The sequence below is a fragment of the Carassius carassius genome, chromosome 11, assembly GCF_963082965.1.
Source record: "Carassius carassius chromosome 11, fCarCar2.1, whole genome shotgun sequence".
Classification (NCBI taxonomy): domain Eukaryota; kingdom Metazoa; phylum Chordata; class Actinopteri; order Cypriniformes; family Cyprinidae; genus Carassius; species Carassius carassius.
In genome coordinates this window covers 20,405,273-20,426,872 of record NC_081765.1, presented here as the reverse complement: position 1 = coordinate 20,426,872, position 21,600 = coordinate 20,405,273, and the positions used below count along the sequence as shown (strand labels likewise).

Below are 21,600 nucleotides of genomic sequence, written 5' to 3'. Positions count from 1 at the left end.
AGTAGACATTTCACAGAGGGCAGTGATGGTAATTATTGGTTTCTAAAACCCATAAACAAAACCATTAATATATACAAAAACAATAGCAAACCTTAAATCATACATCTGAAATCAGCTTTAACAATCAAATGAGTATAACATTAAAGAGCTACTAAACATAACTAGAATTCAATATCTCATATCAAACACAATCATTTAAACTAGAACGAATCAAGAAGGAAACTTACATAGTCAACACCGCAACAATTCCACACAAGCCATGTCTGAACAACAGCTTTTGGTTCAAACAAAAGGAGACTGAAACATAATTAGTAAGGGGCCACAGGTGCTCTTTATCAAGACTCAGTCAGCCAATCGGATCACAGCAGGATTTTCTACAAGTAGCAATGTCCAAGCAAGTGTGTTGGAACTGAACTCTGCAGAAGATGGTTCTCCAGGTTCAGGACTGGGTTTTAAATCTATAAATGAATTTGTACAGTTGGGTGTCTGCATGCAGAGGTGTACTTCAGTAAGTACAATGTAAACTGTAATCTATAAAGACAAAATCTTCAGATCAGCATTTAGGCCACTGCCTTGAGGTCTCCATCCATTGGTCAAAACAGACCTCGCACCCCACCACACTCCTGCTAACTGTCAACATTAACTGGGGCTGGTGCCAAATAAAAATTATTATGTATTCCTTGTGCATTGTTCTTGTGCAGCAGGTGCATAAACACACTTATTTTTTTTATTGTTTACTCCATGTAGTTCTTCATGAGGTGAATATTTGGATTTTTTCAGATACATCAAGGTAAGTGCACAAAGGTCTCTCTCACACTCTTTCTCTCTCTCTCTCTGTCTCTCTCTCTCTCTCTCTCACACACACACACACTCTCACACTATAATTTGCTGTTAAACTCCATATAACTCCATATACAAGCTAGAAACTAAGCCTTTTTTGCACAGGCCTATCTAAAGGGTTAATGGTCCCACCTAGTGATCAACTTTATAACATAACAAATGTTACCTCTTCCCAACCGAGAAAACCACCAACAATCAAGAGTGCATGATTTTATGGTGTCATGGCTTTGCAATCAAATCATGTCGTTATAATGGAAATCAATGGGGCAAAAACAGCCACCAACAATAAATGAGGGAGAAAAAATTTAAATCTAATGCTGCACAAAAACTAACAATACATCAAAGCCAATCTTGTTACTAATCTTTGACATGCCCAAAACTGTCATAAAAGGTAAAAAAAATATCCAGTCCACAATCACTTTTTATATTGAAAATATGTAATTTTGTGTGTTTTTTCTTCCCAAATCAGTGACATAATTTATGACCTTGGTAATTAAAAAATTAAAATCTTGGATTTGTTTTTAAACATTTGGTAGTTTTGATCAGGACTGAGGTTGATTAATAGATTTATGCAAAAAAAAAAAATCATTATCTGATACATTTTTACAGCAGTTTAATTTAGTGGGTGTTTTCATCCCGAACATAACGAAAGGGTAGTGAATTTGCCCACAGTGTACTGTTGAGTTTTTGAAAAATTTCAAGCATTTTCCCAAAATATGTGTCAAAATAAGATTTGTCACCAAAAATCATTCCATTAGCTGATACACAGAGAAAGTTGTGGCCAAAATAAGACTCAACGTTACCCCCTAGTGGACGAAAACCACCCCAACAACGCATAAGGGGTATTATGTAACAGCAGGTCATTTGTGCAAGTACATTTGACCAGAGGTGGGTAGAGTACCCAAAAACTGTACTCAAGTAAAAGTAAAAGTACTTCTAGAAATATTTACTCAAGTAAAAGTAAAAGTACTAGTCTTGAATAGTTACTTGAGTAAGAGTAAAAGAGTATCGGATAAAAAATCTACTCAAGTAGTTAGTTACTAGTTACTTTGGGTCATATATACTGAGCCTATTTTTATTTAGATATATAGATAAAATGTATGTAATGTATGTGTGCGTGTATAAATGTATATATTTCATCAGCCTTTACTCCAATTTATGTAATTTATTATAAAACCCTGTCTGTTTACTTAAGTAACAGATATAGGTGTCATGCCATAACATATTTTTAATACGACTGACTTTATATTAAATGTGAGTTTAACATTGAAAGTTAATGTGATATAAATATTGCTACTAATCTTTCATTGTTCAGAAAGAGAGCAAATAACATTTACATTATTAAAGATAATTTTCACTGACAGTCTAGATTTCAATCACTCTCAGAAACTCCCATTAAAATCACTGAAACTGTTAACACTGTGAAATCAATATCTTAATTAAAAATTCGTACACACATCTGCACTTTGTTGTTCCTGCGAGAGAATTCGCCAGAAAGAGGTATTCAGTCAGTGAGCGAGTGAAGGAAGCACCGGCATTTTAGCGATGACTCATCTGAACGCCTCTGATTGGCCAATGTTTTAATAAGCTCAAAAGAATCATGTGTGATTTGTTATAATACGCAGCGCTGTATAAACGCATCTATCTCTGGCTAAGCGCCAGCAAGCGATCACAGATCTGAATTTAGCAGCTGATGACGTACTAGCACCGGTGTGATTGTATTAAAATTAATAAAATCTTAATCGGCTATTTTTTGTCTTTTGGAAGCTGCATTCAACTTGACTCCCCTCTGTTATAAGCCACACACGTACTTTCTTTTTTTCTTTTTTTAGTTAATTGTGTTATTTTCATATTTTGTTCTACTACATAAATTCATACCAGTCTCTCTCTGCGCAGTCTTCTTTATATGAAACATTGAAGAGACTTTTTTGGTACAACAAACTAATGTCACAGTGGTATCGTGTACTGTAATCGAATGTAGCCCAAGTTATTACCTGTTAAACAGTAGACAGCACACGCGGTGTTCATTTAATAAGGATCTCCATCGCTAGCAAATAATAACCTTTACAGATTTCAATTCAGTGCAGTTCCAGCCACGTTTTCAACGCTCTTTCTGTTCTTAAACGTTACAACTCCGAGTGAACCACTTCAGACGCTCAGCGCGTGCGGCAGGGAACTGAACGACTCATTCAAACTGATTCATGAACCAATTCACTCGTTTGCCAATTGGTTTGATCAAGCCTTTGAACAGAATTGACTCAAAAGAATGAATCATTCGCGAATGGGCATCGCTCATTGCCCAGAGAAAAGTAGACGGCGCGTTTGGAATAAACTGATGCATTTATTGCATTAAGATAAAGTAACGAGAGGAGCGTCGCCCACAGTAACGAAGTAAAAGTACAGATTGTTCCCCAAATATTTACTCAAGTAAGAGTATAAAGTACCCATCTTTAAATATACTCCGAAAAGTATCCGTTACCCCAAAAAATTACTCAAGTAAATGTAACGAAGTAAATGTAACTCGTTACTACAGACCTCTGCATTTGACTTGCAGTCTTCCAATACGTAATCATTTTTATTTGGCACCAGCTGCAGTAGTTAATGTTGTTTTATATTATACAGCTATCATTTCGCTAAGGTATACCCCCCTCCCCATCTATCATTGAATAACCTGTGTTACACAGATATGGCATATTCATGGTAGTACACATGAAATTAATGTATTTATCTGTCATTTAAACTTACATAAATAGAAATCCTGTCTCCCCCTCTAGTGGACATTAAGTGTAAGACCTTCATTGCTCAGATAATGAAAGTCACTAGGATTTTTTGAGAAGGAAAAAGTCTGACCAGTTGCAGCAACGAGTCAGACGAGTCTGAAGATCTCAGCTGAATTTGGTGAAACATTCAAATTTTAGTCGGTGTCAATTACTCTCATAATAAATCATAATAATGTTCAAATATATGTTGGCTTTCTCAAGGCAAACAAAGAAGACTAAAAGAAAAACGTCATTAAATTTTTGTAAATGTTACAGACATATTATCATGGAACTGTTCAGTCTATTATTGATTTTTATTTCCACTTCACTTTTATCCAAGGAGACAGAACTATTTGCACTGTATTTATCAGTGTGACAAAATTCATACAATACTATAACCTACAAATAATTTAAAGGGGTGACTTGCAAGTCACAGCAGCACGAATTATGTGCGCAGCAACATCTGATTAAAATATTATGTTAATTAACAATGAGCGGTGGTTTCAGACATTACTCTTATAAGACTCTTATTCTGAAAGAATGAAAGACCGAGTTAAGGGCGGAGCGATTTGACCAATCAGATGAAAGGAGCGTTTCAGCGCCGCCCACAAGTGCGAATGAAATATTGAAGCCATAAACCATTTTTTAAACCCCAAACGACAAAATGAGAAATCGAGCCAAAGACTCGTTTTCCGTTTGTTAAACTTAATGGAATAACGAATAAACGAGCCATTTTTCAATTTCTCGTTATTGAATTCATGTTCTCTCACTTGAATCCTTTTCTGTTTTTTAATTGAAAACTGATTTGGAATGGACGGAAGATACCCTGATTATATGGTCCGTGTATCTTTTGGTCATTTGATTTTCTATTTAAAAATAAATAAAGATAAATGAGAAACGGTTTGATTTTCGTTTTTTCGTTTTGTTTAAGAAACGGAAAACGAAAATTTAGCTGCATTTTTCGTATTTTTGTTTGTGGGTAAAAAATGAGATTATGCTTTAATATTTGTTTGAATGTGTGGGCGGCGCTGAAACGCCCCTTTCATCCCTTCTGTACTGCACCGACAAGCGGCAACGAGAGCTCAGTTCATTTTCACCAGGAGAGAAGCGGCAGACAGCAGAGCATATTAATCCCGCGGATTCTATACTAGTGGTGCTTGCAAGCTTTATATATATATATATATATATATATATATATATATATATATATATATATATATATATATATATATAATTTTTTTTTGACCAAACAGAAATTAATTTATTCAATGACATTTGAATTTTACTGTAGGCCTATATGATCTACAATGACATGAAATATGCGGATTTTTAGCCTACTAATTTTATTCTATACCTATTTAAGAAAAACCTCACAAGTAGCCTATGTTTTCATTTGCTATTACAAACAACAGCAACTGAAGCTTTATCTTGTAGTGTAGTCTGCTGCACTTCACTGATCGGCGGATCCCGATCCACACCTTCCATCCCGAAAACAGGGGAAAGAGCTTCAGCTCCGTCAGTTTGGATCGTAAAACACCCTAAATAACACGAAAACCTTACAAAACTCAACACGATGTGCTTTCTGCCATCTCGGTCTACATTAACTTCTTTCTGAAACGTCAGAAATGAACCAGGCTCATGCATCAGACGAACCATGTCTAGCTGGACATGTCTACTTTTAAAATAATCCATTTAAATAGAAAAATAATAATAATAATTTTATATTTAGGCCTATGTAATTCAAATGAAACCAAAGAGAGGTGCAGTGTTTCCCGTCTGAACTCATTATCTGTAATGATGTCACACCATCACTATATTCATACTGTCATCTACAGAATTCGTGAATTCAGTTCATAATTCTAAGTAGCCTATAGCCTATAATTAAAACATTTAAAGTAGACTAATTATGGGGAAAACGTAACTTATTTTAATATAAATTTTATTATAAATGTGGGGTTGGGTTTTTCCTATTTTATTTTATTTTTTATGAATGGCCTAGAATAAAATAAATAAAAATTAAAATAATTAAAATAATAAAGTTGTCAAGTCTGCTTTGTCAATAACATGCAGCAGCTGGAAAATTATAATATTATTTTTTATTTTATTATTAATTTAATTAATTAATTAATTATTATTGTTATTATTATTATTTTATCTTGCAAGCACCACTAGCAAAGAATCCGCGGGATTAATATGCTCTGCTGTCTGCCGCTTCTCTCCTGGTGAAAATGAACTGAGCTTGCGGTTGCCGCTTGTCGGTGCAGTACACAAGGGATGAAAGGGGCGTTTCAGCGCCGCCCACACATTCAAACAAATATTAAAGCATAATCTCATTTTTGACCCACAAACAAAAATACGAAAAATCCAGCTACATTTTCGTTTTGCGTTTCTTAAACAAAACGAAAAAACGAAAATCAAACCGTTTCTCATTTATCTTTATTTATTTTTAAATAGAAAATCAAATGACCAAAAGATACACGGACCCAGAAAGCACATCGTGTTGAGTTTTGTAAGGTTTTCGTGTTATTTAGGGTGTTTTACGATCCAAACTGACGGAGCTGAAGCTCTTTCCCCTGTTTTCGGGATGGAAGGTGTGGATCGGGATCCGCCGATCAGAGAAGTGCAGCAGACTACACTACAAGATAAAGCTTCAGTTGCTGTTGTTTGTAATAGCAAATGAAAACATAGGCTACTTGTGAGGTTTTTCTTAAATAGGTATAGAATAAAATTAGTAGGCAAAAAATCCGCATATTTCATGTCATTGTAGATCATAGGCCTACAGTAAAATTCAAATGTCATTGAATAAATTAATTTCTGTTTGGTCAAAATTTATATATATATATATATATATATATATATATATATATATAAAGCTTGCAAGCACCACTAGTATAGAATCCGCGGGATTAATATGCTCTGCTGTCTGCCGAATAGCGAATTTGGATTTACTTTCTTTTTTTCTTTTTTTAGTTAATTGTGTTATTTTCATATTTTGTTCTACTACATAAATTCATACCAGTCTCTCTCTGCGCAGTCTTCTTTATATGAAACATTGAAGAGACTTTTTTGGCCTCCATTAGGAAAAGGAAAACAGGTTATAAATCATACAGAATGAAGTTTTTTGAAAATGTAAAAATACCACATAGAAACATTATAACATGAATGCTGTTGATGCTGGGAAATGACATTTAGCCTTTTTTTTTGACTGAACAGAGTTAAATTTAAGTGCTGTGGTGGAGACCAATGAGTTTATATCATTTGTATATTTTTATGTATTATATATTTATTACATATTAATTTACATATGTTTAGATTAGCATTCAGTTTGAATTATTTTTTTATTTTATTTTTATTGATTTTTTACAAAATATAGATTTTTTAATGTGTATACACACACACACACACACACACACACACACACACACACACACACACACACACACACACACACACACACACACACATATATGAATGCCTAAAAAAGCCAATTAAAGCTGGTGTAAGTGCCAATGTTTCACTTGTTTTGCTCAGTTAAGAATCTCCACAGGGATCCTATAGGCCCCTCTAGTGCCAGTACCCATAAAATGCAATTTTATGTCGGTTTTTTTTCACCAGGTGGCATCAGAGACACTCAGAGACAATTTATGATGCACCTTTCTGTGTTCTATAGAAAATGACTACAATTGTCTTTTTGTTCGTTTTTGTAGGCTAATGTATGTAAATATGATAATTTGCATAAATGTATCCAGAATTAGAAGCAAATAAAATAAAAAGCACCAAAAAAAAAAAAAAAAAACCCAGAAAGAATGGCCTTCTGAGCAGCTCTATTGTCAGCTTTGGCTATTATTATGGGGGAAAAACACCTCAGATGGTTACCAATGGTCACATCCTTGACTTTCTGAGTGAGGTCATTTGTAACTGTAGATGCTTTCACTGACCACAAAAAACATTTACTGACCCAGCCATTTCCAAATTGCAACTGCACAACAGTCAAATTTCCCAGCGATCAATAAGTAAAATCAGGTGTAATTAGGTCTTTATGTGAATATATAATTTTGAAATTAGTTAGAAGCCAGTCTCTATATGTATTTAGGGTCTAAATACTCTATTCTGATGGGCTGGATTATGCATTGAAACAGGTAATTTCAGTTTAAGTCAGTTTAATCACTGTTCTAATGCTAACACATAAACAATAACAGAGAACAACTCCAGAAAAAGGCACGCAACTTTAACCACCCCAGTGTTGTCACTGGCCTTGTAAGTTGTTGACTACTCGCTGGTGTCTGTCTACATTTTAAGTTGTGCTGTGATGACAAAAAAAATATCACCATTATTTTTAGAAATATCACAGATACCAAAAAGAACAAGATATGTAAAGCTTTCTAAACAGCATAACCAATGTTTAAAATATATTAAACACAGATGCGTGTGCAGTTTCATACATGGGGCCCCCAAGACATAACTCAGAAAAAAATTAAATGAATTTAACTGGCTCATAAGCCGTGTAGTGTTATTTTATGGATTTCAAATTCTCTAAAGCTGTTTGTATGTTTCACATCAATTATTATTTTCACTGTCAGAGTAATCAATTATAAAGTAAGATATTTGTTTCTTCGCTAATGGCATATTGAATGTGTATTTTTCATTCTGAATGCATTTTTCATGACATGAACTGTTTGAGACTGAGGCATCACACTCGGATTTCACCAGTGGCGCCCCCAGAAAATGTTAACAGGGGTGGCCAAATGAGGCCACAGTAAATTTTGGGGTGGCACATTAAAATAAAGAAAAACAAAATTAAGGGTTTGCAATATAGACAAAAAGTTATATCTGTGAGTTCTAGGATTTTATCGATAACAATAATTACACTATTTTGCTGAGTGTTATTGTGCTGATATCTTATTTTTAATTGTGCTGACACCTGATTTTTTTGTTTTTTTACCTTTACAACATTGTTTCTAAAAGTGTGCACCATATTTTAGGTCAAATACTGGCACTTGGGCTGTTACCTCACAAATGCAATCAGTATCAACAAAATTGATCTTTGCAATGCAGATAAAACAGAAGCTGCATCTGAAGTATTATTCAGATGTTTTTACACACTGTTTAATGCAGCTCCGTGGAACATGGAATACTTTAACCTGCAGTTACAAATGAATAAATAATGTTTTGATATTTTAAAGATAAAACATTGAAAACTGATGTTTGAAATTATTAAAAAATGAAAAGGTTCCATAAAATGTGAAATTAAAACCGCCAATAGGTGGCAGCGAGTCACTGTTAATAAGTGAGTCATTGCGATTGAACCGAATCATTTAAACGGTTGATTCATTCAGGAACGAAACACTTTAATGTTGCTCAGAGACGCAAAACTGTGGCTGCAGCAGCTGCTGCACTTTTTTTCACTTCTTAAACTATTGTGAATTTACATTCTGCATTTAAATTAATAGTACCCACTGCAAATAATCCTAGGGGTGGCCACAGGGGTGGCCATGGCCACCCCTGGCCACCCCTTCGGGGCACCCCTGGATTTCACATCTGACATCCAGCAATAATTAATGCACTCGTGGAGTATTCTGATGAGGTAATCCAAAAGACTAATGCATTTTTTTTATATATATATATTTTATATATATTTTCTGAGTTTATTTTAATTTAGTCATAGATCTGAATTTAGATTTTTTTATAAGTTGGAATAACATATTTTTGTAAGTTGCAAACAAGTAACAAAGGTTATTCGCACACAGAAAGTTTTCTCGTAGCTTTAAAACATTACAGATGAATCACTGAAGTCAATTGGACTATTTTATTGATGTCCTCACCACCTTTTTGGGCCATAAAACATTTAAGCCTTGCTGTCTATGCAGGGTCAGAAAGGGTCAAAAATATCTTAATTCATGTTCTGAAGATGAACGAAGGACTTATGGATTTGGAACGACATGACGGTGAGTAATTAATGACAGAATTGTAATTTTTGGAGTCTATCTCAAGTCTGAGTCCGAGATCAAATATTAAGTAGCATTTGGACTTGGCTTGGATTCTGACTGGAATGAGTTGATCTCGACAAGTCATAGATAATATGACTTGACTTACTGGAGCTGAGGTAAGCTTGCTGGTATCTCACCTCATTTCTATACAGGCTTTAGGCCTTTGAGCCTGATAAAGGTGGTATCATCAGTAATTACTCTGTCAGATGTGAGTGGTTTAAGTGGGTTAAGTACGGGAGAGGACACTTGAGAATCTGTGGGGTTGGGTTTACAGTACTTGGATTTGCATGCAAATGAGCTCCACTTAAACATACTTTATTGCTTACATTTTGTAAACACAAAAACAAAACCAACAATACTTGAAAAGTGGAGAAAGAAATAATTAAAACATCATCAGCAAGTTGGAAGAAACCATTTTTTTATTTAGCCAGCAAATTTTGGCACATAGACTTTCATCATGGCATAATGGCAAATGAAGACTGCAAATTAAGAATCTCATGAAATAGCAAACAAAGACAAGATTCAAACTTGCAACCAATCAGAGAGTTAGAACAAATCAGATGGTATGATATCCCTAATCACATGACACAACAAGAAATATTGTATAGTGTAACAGTGCCCACCCCCATATAAGTAGCACTGGTTCTGGAAGTATTTTTTCCATTAAATTTTTCCTATAGGTTTTTTTTTTTAAGCTACAAGCCATTAACCATGCCAACCAGCTTACAGTACATGGTGAATCACAACAGTAAAAACTTTTATTTAATGTTTTTAAAAATCTGACAAAAAGACTAAGAAACAATGACTGAAAAAAAAAAAACATCAGTTTCCCTAGGGAGAAAAATAATTATATAGGCCACCAAACAGACAAATAGCCTTTTTTTAATTAGAATTTAGCATTTATTCAAAGTATACCTTTAGGCCTATATTTTTTTCCCCCATTGCCATGATCCCAGTCTTTGTTTCCCTGTTTTGTTGAAGGGCTGGGGGGGGGGGGGGGGGGGGGGGGGCTTGGGGGGGTATTCCAGAAAGCATGTTATGTTACTGGGAATGTTTTATTAAGTAAACGGATAAATACAGCTTTTGGTTCCAAAAATGCCTGAACATAACCTTTCTCCAGAATAGGTCATGTTTCAGGGTTAGTTTACTTCTGCACATGCGTGACCTTACAATATTATATATGAATACAATATATAGTTATCCAATATACTATATATATAGAGTATATAGTTGTAGTGTATATGTTATTTAGGTAATATTATATTATTCTAAAATTAAAAAATGATTGCACAACCATCAATTAGGTGGCGATATGCAGTAATAATGTAAATGACCACTGAACTAAAGAAGAAGAAAAAAACAGCATGGCGTGCTTTTTCATAGCGTCGGTTCCCAAGGTGTAAGGGAAACAGGTCAAATTAGCTCAAAGAGAATCATTTAAGATTTTAAAGGGAATTTGGACAGAATCACTGTTTAACGGCTGATCACTGAGATTTCCAGCGATTCGTTGAACGAGCCGTTTAACATCAAATCTGCGCTGGATATTAATATCCAAAGTATAGTGAAAACACTATTAATTAACACAATAACAACATCAGCAGTTTAAGACATTAACTTGTAAGCACAAAACACAAGATACTTCTCTTTTTATAATGTATAAAGCTTTATTAGATAAATCTAAGACATATAAACTAATCTAACACATAAGCACATGCACTCACACATAAGCACAAGTTGCAGGAAGAGAGAAAGTTAGGGAAGAATGAGTTTAAGAGAATGAAAATGTGAAATCCCAAGTTTAGAGCAATACGTGAAATAGCATAGACATGAACAACCATCAATCACTTAATTAACCCTCGCATTGTGTTCCTCAATGAGGTTAAAATTATATTAGACACACCAGTTCAGCTCAGTCTGGAGGTAATTACTTGCATTGCCCATGTAAAGGGGGTTCCCTTTGTTGTCATGGAAAAAGCAGTTTCCTGAGGTTGCTGATTGGGTAGAAGTTCAGCAGTCGTTGAAGTGACGTCTTGAGAAGCCCGTGATTGGGAGTTGTCAGAAGATGCGGTGTTGTTGGCTAGTTGTAGTTTTAGGCGGACACTTGAGGTAAGACTCGGAGACATGGCATTACAAAACTTAACTCAGAACACGAAACTCTCAACGGAAAAGAAAAGAAAGTAAATAAAAGAACAGAAGTACAGTTTGACGAGACAAGGTGGTGTTTCTTCTCATCATGGCTAAGTAGCAGCAGGTGTGCAGGCCGGCGCACACTGGAACAGCGCTCAAAGAACGCAAAATGTAATGACAAAAAGCATGGCTAAGAGCAAAAGCTAAAAGCAAAAGCTAATATTGTAATTTTGACGGTGTCCTGAGTATTTAAACTGGCCTTTCGGCCACACCTCAAATGTTGTATTGACCAATTAGATATTATCTTTGCTCGTGGAGTTGCAATGTTTCTCCACCCCATTTATAAATCATGGACATGATTCCTATAACAAGAATATGATACATTTGACAAATACTCGATTGTCAGAAAAGTTTTAAGCAAGAAGATTCAAACACACATACTAAACATGAATATGAATCCTTAAGCTATTCAAAAGTTATTAAAAAGACATACACAATAAGTGATTAGAAACATGATAGTAAAATGTGTGTTACATATATGATATGGAGTTAAGCAATGAACTGATATTCGTTTGTAAGTCTTTTTGAGTTCATTTTGGTGCATCTATATCTGTAAAAGTGCCATTCTTTGACATAAGGACGTTCTGTGGAGACCATAGGTTAAAAGGTCCACTTAAAGGAATTTCAGTCTGGTTCTTTTCTTGTAGGTGGGGGGAAGTCACCCCAAAGATCTTGTGATTGCCATCATTTACATGTGATGGTCATGCTGTGCATCTCTTTGACCATCAATCTTGATTACTTGCCCAAATTTGACAATCTCTTTTACGAATTGGAATTGTCAATAATTGTTCTTTTGTTTTAATGTAGAAAGCTGTTCAGGCTGCTAGTTAGTGGACTTGCTTCCGACTTGTGGTGCTAGGATTTGATTTACAACATCCTGTTGTCTTGAGCCTTTCTGTGGAATTCAGCTCCTCATGTTTCAACCATGCTCCCGATCAAATCTTTAATTGTCCGATTCAGGTCTGATACCCTACAATGGTGACTCTTCAATTCATTGCTTTGTTGAGAATGTCTTGTGTGTTAACTGTGAACATACTCTAAGTTGACTGAAGTAAGCCAGGTTTGGGTTAATCAACCGAGAGAGTTCAGGGTATATGTGATGGTAAGTTAACCTTGCTTTCTGGAATACACCCCAGTTTTTTTTGTAATGTTTCTCTTCCTTTTGATTCAGTTCTCATTTCCTGTATTCAGTTCCTCTTTCCCTGCTTGCCAGAGTTCTTCCTCTTCTCTTGAATTTTTTGGCAGATTGGCAAACCAACGTTAAAGGTGCATGCTCCCCACCTACTGTTCTGGAGTGTGAAACATACACAGTTCAGCTATAAACTGTTCAACTATGCTTGCCATTGTTCCCTTGGTTTACTCCATTTAACCCAAGTTAATCACCATAGCTACTAATCAACCACACCTGTCCCTCGTCGACCACTGTCAGGTGAAGTGAATAACACTGATCATCTTTTCATCACGGTACCTGTTAGTGGGTGGGATATACTGTATTAGGGACCTCCTAACATTTTGTCCTCAAAGTTGATGAGTTAGCAGCAGGAAGGTTGGGCAAGCATACGGATTTGAGCGAGTTTGACAAGTCGTCCCCTTGGAATTATAAGGTTCTATCTGACATTTTTGTCAAAATTGAGTTATTCACATATTCTTGTTCAGTGACAACTTATTTATATTATGTGAAAGATTTTTTAATGTTCTGTACATTTTGGGACTTTTTATTTAAATAATCATCAAAGTTGTATCTATACAGTCGAATGGAATACAAAAACGTTAAAGCTCAAAATCTCAAAACTACTCGGAATGCAGATAGAACCTTATAATTCAAAGGGGACGAAGGGCCAAATAGTGATGGCTAGACGACTTGGTCAGAGCATCTCCAAAACTGCAGTTCTTGTGGAGTGTTCCCGGTCTGCAGTGGTCAGTATCTATCAAAAGTGCTCCAAGGATATGGAATAAAATCACTGTCAAAAATAATCATACGTAATTCAAAACATTTGTGTGTAATTTTAATATACTTGTGCGTAATTTAAAACTATTGTACGTAATTTAGTTTTTTGTGAGAGTTGGATTCCAAAATCTACGGCCACGACAGTTTACAGATACGCGATTTTGTGTCTTTTTTAGAGTACAACTCTAAAATGTATGACTGTGACAGTTTACAGACACGGCGCTTGTTTTCACAATAGCTCTGTTACACACACGACATGCGAATTACGACCACGAAGTGTGGTGTGCGAAACGACTGTCAAAAATACGTCATCAAGGTCACAGGCATTACTATCCGAGGGAAGATGAATCGATTCAACGAAGTGCGCATGCGCCCCACCAAAGTTTTAAACCACTGGCGCCGAAATGGCGGATCAGCAACCAAGTGCTCACACCTCGTCTCAGGTAAGTTAATTATTATTATATATTTTTTTTAATCCGACATGTTTAAGCAGGGGTCATCAAACTTGTTCAAGGCGGTCATGAGGTCGGAGCTAAACTCTGAAGGACACGGGCCCTCCCGGACCGAACTTGACAACCCCTGTGTTTAAGGGTTAACATTAGTTATAACTAATAACAGAGAGTAGCAATATTACAGAGATAGTATAGTAGGTAAGATAAGCTATCAGAGTACATGTAACGTTAGGTGCTTAAAGAAGACAGTTGTTTAGGAGGTCATCACTGCAGCCTGTAGCGCGATGAGATAGGGTTACATAAAAGAATGAGCAATTTTAAGTGTTGACTTCCTAACAGCCGTGTTACGTGCACTGTACGTTAATACACAGGTCATGTTATATAAGTTATATAAGTGTTCACTGTTTAAGTATTGAAGTCATATTTCATTTACAGTGTTTGGAATAACGGCGTTTAAAAGAACGGCGTTAGGTAACGACGTTATTTTTTCAGTAACGGGGTAATCTAACTAATTACTTTTCCCGTCGTTACAATGCCGTTAACGTTACTGAACGTTAAATGCGGTGCGTTACTATGCATTGATTTAATATGCAATCCGAACGCACCCCTGGCTCACACAGCGAGTGAGCAGGTGGGTTAATAACGAGATAAGCGATTATGATTGGCTGATGCAGAATCATGTGTTTCATGGTAGCCAATCAGAGCCAGTGTTTTTACACACACGCGCCAGCGGCGCCAAACACACACAGTCACACACACGCAACAGCTACACAGAGATTCGCAGCAGCAGGAGAAATGGCGAGTCAGGCGCAATCGAGACACCCTTCGCTGCAGACTGTAGCGCGGTGACGTCACGTACGTACGTCACGTACGTACGTCACGTACGTACGTCACGTATGTGTTTACCGCGCATGCGCTAGTAATTTGCATTGCGTGATGACGTTAGTTGTTTTCGGGTCGTGCGTGCATTAAAACAATGCGCATACTTAAAAGAAAACTCTAATAAAATGTTAAAGTATTAAAGAACATTAAGGTGTAAAAAAGATGGGAAAAACAACCATGTTTAACCATGTTTCATCTGAGGTAAAATTATACGGAATAAAAGTTTATTCTGTAATATCTGTGTAGTATCTTACAATATATTAACATTCTGTTGCACTTTACTTCACTGTGTATAATGTAATATTACACTTTAATGGCACCTTATATTTCTTATTGAGCTAGTCAAAATTACAACAGATAAAGTACAGTCGTTGGCTCTAATAGTGCAGATGGTAAAACGTGTGTTGTTCACAATTTGATGCAATCGATCCGGTCCGAATCTGCCTTTTTTCCCCTACCTTTTCAAATTTCAAATCACATCAGAAAAGCATTTATTTTAAATAAAAACGAAGGAAATAATCAAACAGTTTTTCAGGGAGGGCTTTATTGTCCTAATATGCTGGCATCCATTTAATAATTTAAATTAAAATTATAATTTACACTCATTATTGCATACTGTTTTATAATGTACTACAATACTGAGGTGCAAATAATTGCCACTATTTGCAATAAGTAATATAAATAGCAGAAAATCCTGCTATTTTAACATAGTGTAAATAGAATCTATAGCCATTTGCTATAAGTGTAAATAGCCACTGCCTTTCTTATTTTAAGCTTTCTTTTGCTATGGTTCTTGTTTATCTATTTTTTAACTATAAATTTGGACATTTTTCTTTTGTTTTGGCAATTCTGCATGTGAAACATTTAAGCCAATAAAGTAGTTTTAAGTTCAGTTGACTACATACAGTATATTTTCAGTGTCTGCATCCCATTTTATGCATGGTGCCTCTAAAAAAACCAAACTGATGACAGTGATCTTTTTTTATTTATTTCAAAGAACAAAACAGAAAATATAATTGTATATACAAATATAGATTAAGACTATAGACATGACACAAGGAAAAAAAATCTGAAATTCACCTCCATCACTGATAAAACAATAAGTCAAGCAGTAGCCCTCAAATTCTTTGAATGGATAAAATCCACACAGGACTCTCCTCCTGAGATTCCTCACAGCCAGGTGGACAGTCTTTAAATATCTCACTGCACCGGAGGCACTGGGTCAGAGAACATGACGCCCGGACACTCAGGTTGTATTGTTCAGACAATACACTCCAGTTCACCACACCTTTACATAAAAGAACAAACAATACTAAAGCAATATTAAATCATTTTGAAGAAAGGCAGTAGAGCCATACAGGGAAAATATTTTAAATGTATTTTTAAATATATTATACCATGGTGTTAGAAAAAGTGTTATTTGCTTTGTCTGTAAACTACCTAAGAGATTTAATTTATAACAAGCATTAAATTAATACATTTTCTCAAGTCAAAATTAAGCTTGGCTTGGCTTGAGAAAGCATGGCCTGAAAGTTTGAAGTTTTTTTCAATTTGAAAATTTTACAGTTGAGGGCTATACAGTCTGTCAGAGAAAGAAAAACAGATAATTACAGTACTCTAGCCACATGAAGTGAGTCTCTTCTCTGAATTTCTTCTCACTGACAATGTCCCCAAAAAGTCATATTAAGACATATGAAGGTCAGTTTAAGAGGTAACACTTTACAATAAGGTGTCATTGGTAAACACTAGTTAATGTATTAATTAACATGAAATAACAATGAACAATACATGTGTTAGAGTATCTACTAATCTTTGATAATGTTAATGAAAAAGATTACAAATATGATATTTTTTTTGCAATGCATGCAACTATCGGCATTACTAACATTAATAAAGTCTTTCTGCTCTATTTTAAGACATCTTTAATGGTTCATTTTAGGCGAAATAAGACTTTGAAAGACCAGCATTCGAATACTATATCATAAAACATGTCATAAGTGTTTGAAATCGCACACATTTGCAACGACACTCTCTATGATTATGACCAAAGCATTCTTACAATTAAAAGCAATTTAAACGCAAATTTTTAAGAAAACAAAAGTAATCTCATATCCACTGTACCTTACGAACATCCGGAAGTGAATGAACCTGGATATGCGCATTAATGACAGTCAGTACGGCGCGTACGGCGCACAATCGTATTTACGGTAAATACATATACGTTACTGCGCATGCGCGGTAAACAAACGACACGTACGTACAAAAGTTGGCATTTTCAAGGTGGAGATATAAGCACTACTTCAAATTCATTGTAGTCAAAGGCAAGAACGTGCATGTAATGTGTGACACACGCATCTACAAAGCTAGTGGCCAAAAACACTTTTCTTACAAAGACTGCAGGATAAAACTCTTGCTGTCTGTTGACGTGCAATAAATCTCGAAAGTTATGTATGAACACCTGTCTGTTCTACTTATTTCAACTGAGTTGTGAAAACTGCTAAAAAAAAATTAAAAATTCTTTGACATATAGCAACTTTTTTTTTTTTTTTTTTACAGTAACGCAAATAGTTACTTTCCCTGGTAACGAGTTACTTTTATTATAGAGTAATTCAGTTACTAACTCAGTTACTTTTTGGAACAAGTAGTGAGTAACTATAACTAATTACATTTTTAAAGTAACGTTCCCAACACTGTTCATTTATCACTAATAGTCTAGTCAGTTTAGGAAAAAAGGTTGAACAAATTGCAACAGAAGCAGACTGATTTTGTATCAATATGTCCAGAGTAAGGAAAAAAAGCCCAGAAGAAACCCATTAGGGGAAAGTTTCGAAAAAGACCCAAATAAAGCCTATTCATTATTTTTCTCACGTGAATAGGGTAACATTTTTAACCTTTAGATATCACCATGCAAATGAGTTGATTACTTACATCAAGACAAACAAAAAATGTGTACAGGTTTTTTTAATTGTTTGTTAACATGGACAAATGGTGCATAATCTAATTAAATATGTGCTAATTTGCATAAATACCACAACAGATCTAAACATTGGGTCAAGCCAGGTAAAAATGTCTTGTTAAATTTTGTTGTCAAATAACAGTAAAATACTTAATATTAAGATCTGAGTGGAACCCATTTAGGCTACCCATGAGCATTAATACAGAGAGGCAGGAAGAAATAATTTGGTTCCTACTTAGGCTGGTTCCTTTATTAATTTTTAAGAGATTATACTTGAGGCTGTAACAATAGTAAGGAGAATGCAAAACACAAAAGGTAGGCAAAATAAAAAGTAAATCCCCAGAAACAGTCCCACGGACCCAACCCCAAACCCCATCTCTGCATTAGTAATTAATAAAGGCTGGTTTCTAAAGTACTTCTTCCTGCCTCTCTGTATTAATGCTCATGGGTAGCCTAAATGGGTTCCATTCAGACCTTAATATTTAGTATTTTACTGTTATCAACAAGATTGAACAAGACATTTTCACCTGGCTATACCCAATGTTTAGATCTGTTGTGGTATTTATGCAAATTAGCACATAAATACAGAAAGAAATGACTGTGTAAGTTAAATTGTTTTTAAACCATTGATTTATCTCTATCAACATAATCACACACAATATTGTAGTAACAAGATGTTGTAATCTTTATTTGCTGGAAAATGAAAATCAGTCAAGTTTGTGTTTTAAGCACATCTGACACATCCCTGAACCTGAAATGTAAAGCAGAACGTGCTCCACTGGCAGGTTATTGTAGAATATGTAAGCACACTTCCATATGCATAATTTATTTTTGCACTGTTAATCAATTTTACATTTTCACTTAGTGCAGGTTAATGTAAGAAAGATACTGTACTACAGATATTTAAATACTTTTTGTATGTACTCCACTTCTTCACTGCCTGACCATCATCTTATTGTTTATGCAGTTCAATGTTTTTATTATTTTTTATATCTAAAACACCTTGTTCAGTAAGTATTTAGATCTTTCTAGATAGCACACTTTCTTTTCAAGCTCACATTAATAACGTCACTCGATCTGCATACTTTCACTTACGTATAACATCAATCGCCTCGACCGTCTCTTTCACTCACTAGTACAGCAATTCTCGTTCATACACTGGTCACATCCCGTATTGATTATTGCAATTCCCTTCTTGTTGGTCTTCCTTTCAAAACTTTACATAAACTTCAACTGGTTCAGAACTCTGCTGCCCGAATTATCACCCGAACTCCTTTCACTAACCATATTACTCCTGTACTTCAGCAGCTGCACTGGCTCCCGGTTAAATACCGCATTGATTTTAAGATTTTACTTCTGGCCTTTAAGGCTATCCATAATCTTGCACCTTTGTACCTCACCGACCTACTTCACATTAACACACCGACCCGGACTCTTAGGTCCTCTTCTTCTATACATCTTACTGTACCTTCTGCCCGTTTGACCACCATGGGGTTTAGAGCCTTCAGTCGCTCAGCCCCTCGTCTCTGGAACTCTCTTCCACCAGATACCCGTAATATTGACTCACTTTCTATTTTTAAATCCCGCCTGAAAACTCATCTCTTTAAGCTGGCATATCACACATGATCAATCCATTCTTAATTTTGTTTTTAGTTATGTACCCTGATTTTATGCTCTGTAATTATTGTTTTTTTTACAATTTCATTGATTTATAAATGTATTGTACTAGTATGTTTTGTGAGGTGACCTTGAGTGTCCAGAAAGGCGCCATAAATAAAATGTATTATTATTATTTATTATTATTAGATGTTTTTCATATCTGTCACGGTCTAAGCATGATCTGTTTCTGTTGTTCTGATGAAGGAAACTTGTGTTGGGGAGGATTCAGTGTCTGTTGAGGCACATGTGAATGTGTTATAAAGTGAGTATCAGAAACACATCCAGACCCCTCGACGGTCAAAGACCACACGGCAGGAACATGCTCCTGGAGACGCTGAGAAAGCACGGAAGGAATGTCTGTGGAGGATGTACTCAAAAAATACACATACTTAAGGACACCTGCTGGAGTGAGTATATTAAAGAAAAAAAAACTCATCAACTGTAAAATATCTTGTTTCAAATCTTTTCAGGTAATATTTTATTCTTCTGTACCTTTTTAGCCCATATGTTAAAAATGTAAAGCAATAGTTTTAGAAAACAATGTAAGATTCATCAGTCTATACAAGAATATGAAATGCATCATATTGTGAACCTTATACATTAGCTTCTGATTGTTTCTGCAGTTCTGCAGTGTATGTAGCTACACCGTCTGAGCCAAAGAGGATGCAACAGAATCGGATGAATCTGAAAAGTGTCTTTATTTTTGTTATTATTATTGTTTTTATTATTCTTTTATTTATTTTATGAAAGGGGCACCCGGCTACACCTTTCCTACCATACACCTGATGGATACTGACTGTAAAATGTCAGTCATAGTTCGAGGGCTCAGTGTGGTGACAGAAGATGGAACAGATGTGTGCCAGTGCACCAGTCTTGATGAAGCTTCATAACAGCCTTCTGTGTGTATTCTGGTTTCAACATTGCATATCCACCACACCTGAGAAAGACACTGACTTTCCTTCAGAGGCACATTCTCAACATTAGAAGATGGAGACAAGCACTGTCAGTAACTTTCCTCTGAATGATTTGCCTCTTTTATTAGATCCTCATTCCTTGACTGTACCATTGCCCAAAGTGCACTCGGAGGACATTCACTCTTTTGAAGTTAATCCAACATGCTGGAGTGGTACATGCACATGAACCAAATAGCTTGCTCTATTCTTTTTCTATTCTATCTGTTTTCTTTTTATTTATTATAATATATTATTATTATATTATTTAAAAGCCCTTGCTACGTGTATTGTGTTAACCTTACTGAGACTTGTTATAGCTCTTATATATCATTGCTCTTTGTGTTGTTTTTGATTGCTTCAACTCTGTCCTCTTTTGTAAGTCGATTTGAATAAAAGCGTCTGCTAAATTAATAAATGTAAATATTAGTATAACCTGTGGTATAGATGAGTGCCAGTCAACTTTTTTCTGATTCCATTCTTTTAGAAACCATGCAGAGGAAGCATATGTACTTCTGGTACTCAGTGAAGAGTCAGTAGTACAGTTGTATTATAATATAATGGAGAAGGGTCTGGCTGCAGACTTGCACTCTCAGACACTTGCGCTTCTTTTTTTATTGGATATTTTATTCTACTTATTGGTTACTTCTTGTTTGAATCTCTCAACATTTGTTTCTCTCTTGTTTAGGTATGGTTGACTGGAAGTCTGTCAGTCCAGATGTGAGGAGGACACACAGAGTGGAGCTGGAGCTCAGCAGATGTGTGATGCTGTAGATACTGTGGTCTTGGAAAGAAGGGCATCTTCACAGCTTTCTATTCAGACAAAGAGTTTGCTGGATTCTGTTCTATGGACTGCTACTACAGAATGAATTAATTAATGAGTGGTTTATCTATCTATCTATCTATCTATCAATCTATCTATCTTTTTACTTGAATTGGTGACTGAAACTGAAAGCTAAATAAATATTTTAGTGGATAAA

The 21,600-nt window shown here is 35.4% G+C and overlaps 1 long non-coding RNA gene across 4 annotated transcripts; it reads left to right on the top strand.

Annotated features, from left to right (window-relative positions):
- Positions 1-13,850: 13,850 nt before the first annotated feature.
- On the top strand, positions 13,851-21,600 carry LOC132152460 (uncharacterized). 4 transcript variants are annotated; one of them, XR_009436520.1, is made up of 4 exons: positions 13,851-14,164; positions 19,875-20,077; positions 20,487-20,672; positions 21,309-21,600. It is a non-coding gene; the product is annotated as an uncharacterized LOC132152460 (long non-coding RNA). The 4 variants fall into 4 exon arrangements; XR_009436522.1 differs by having other exon boundaries at positions 20,487-20,676; XR_009436523.1 differs by having other exon boundaries at positions 20,421-20,672.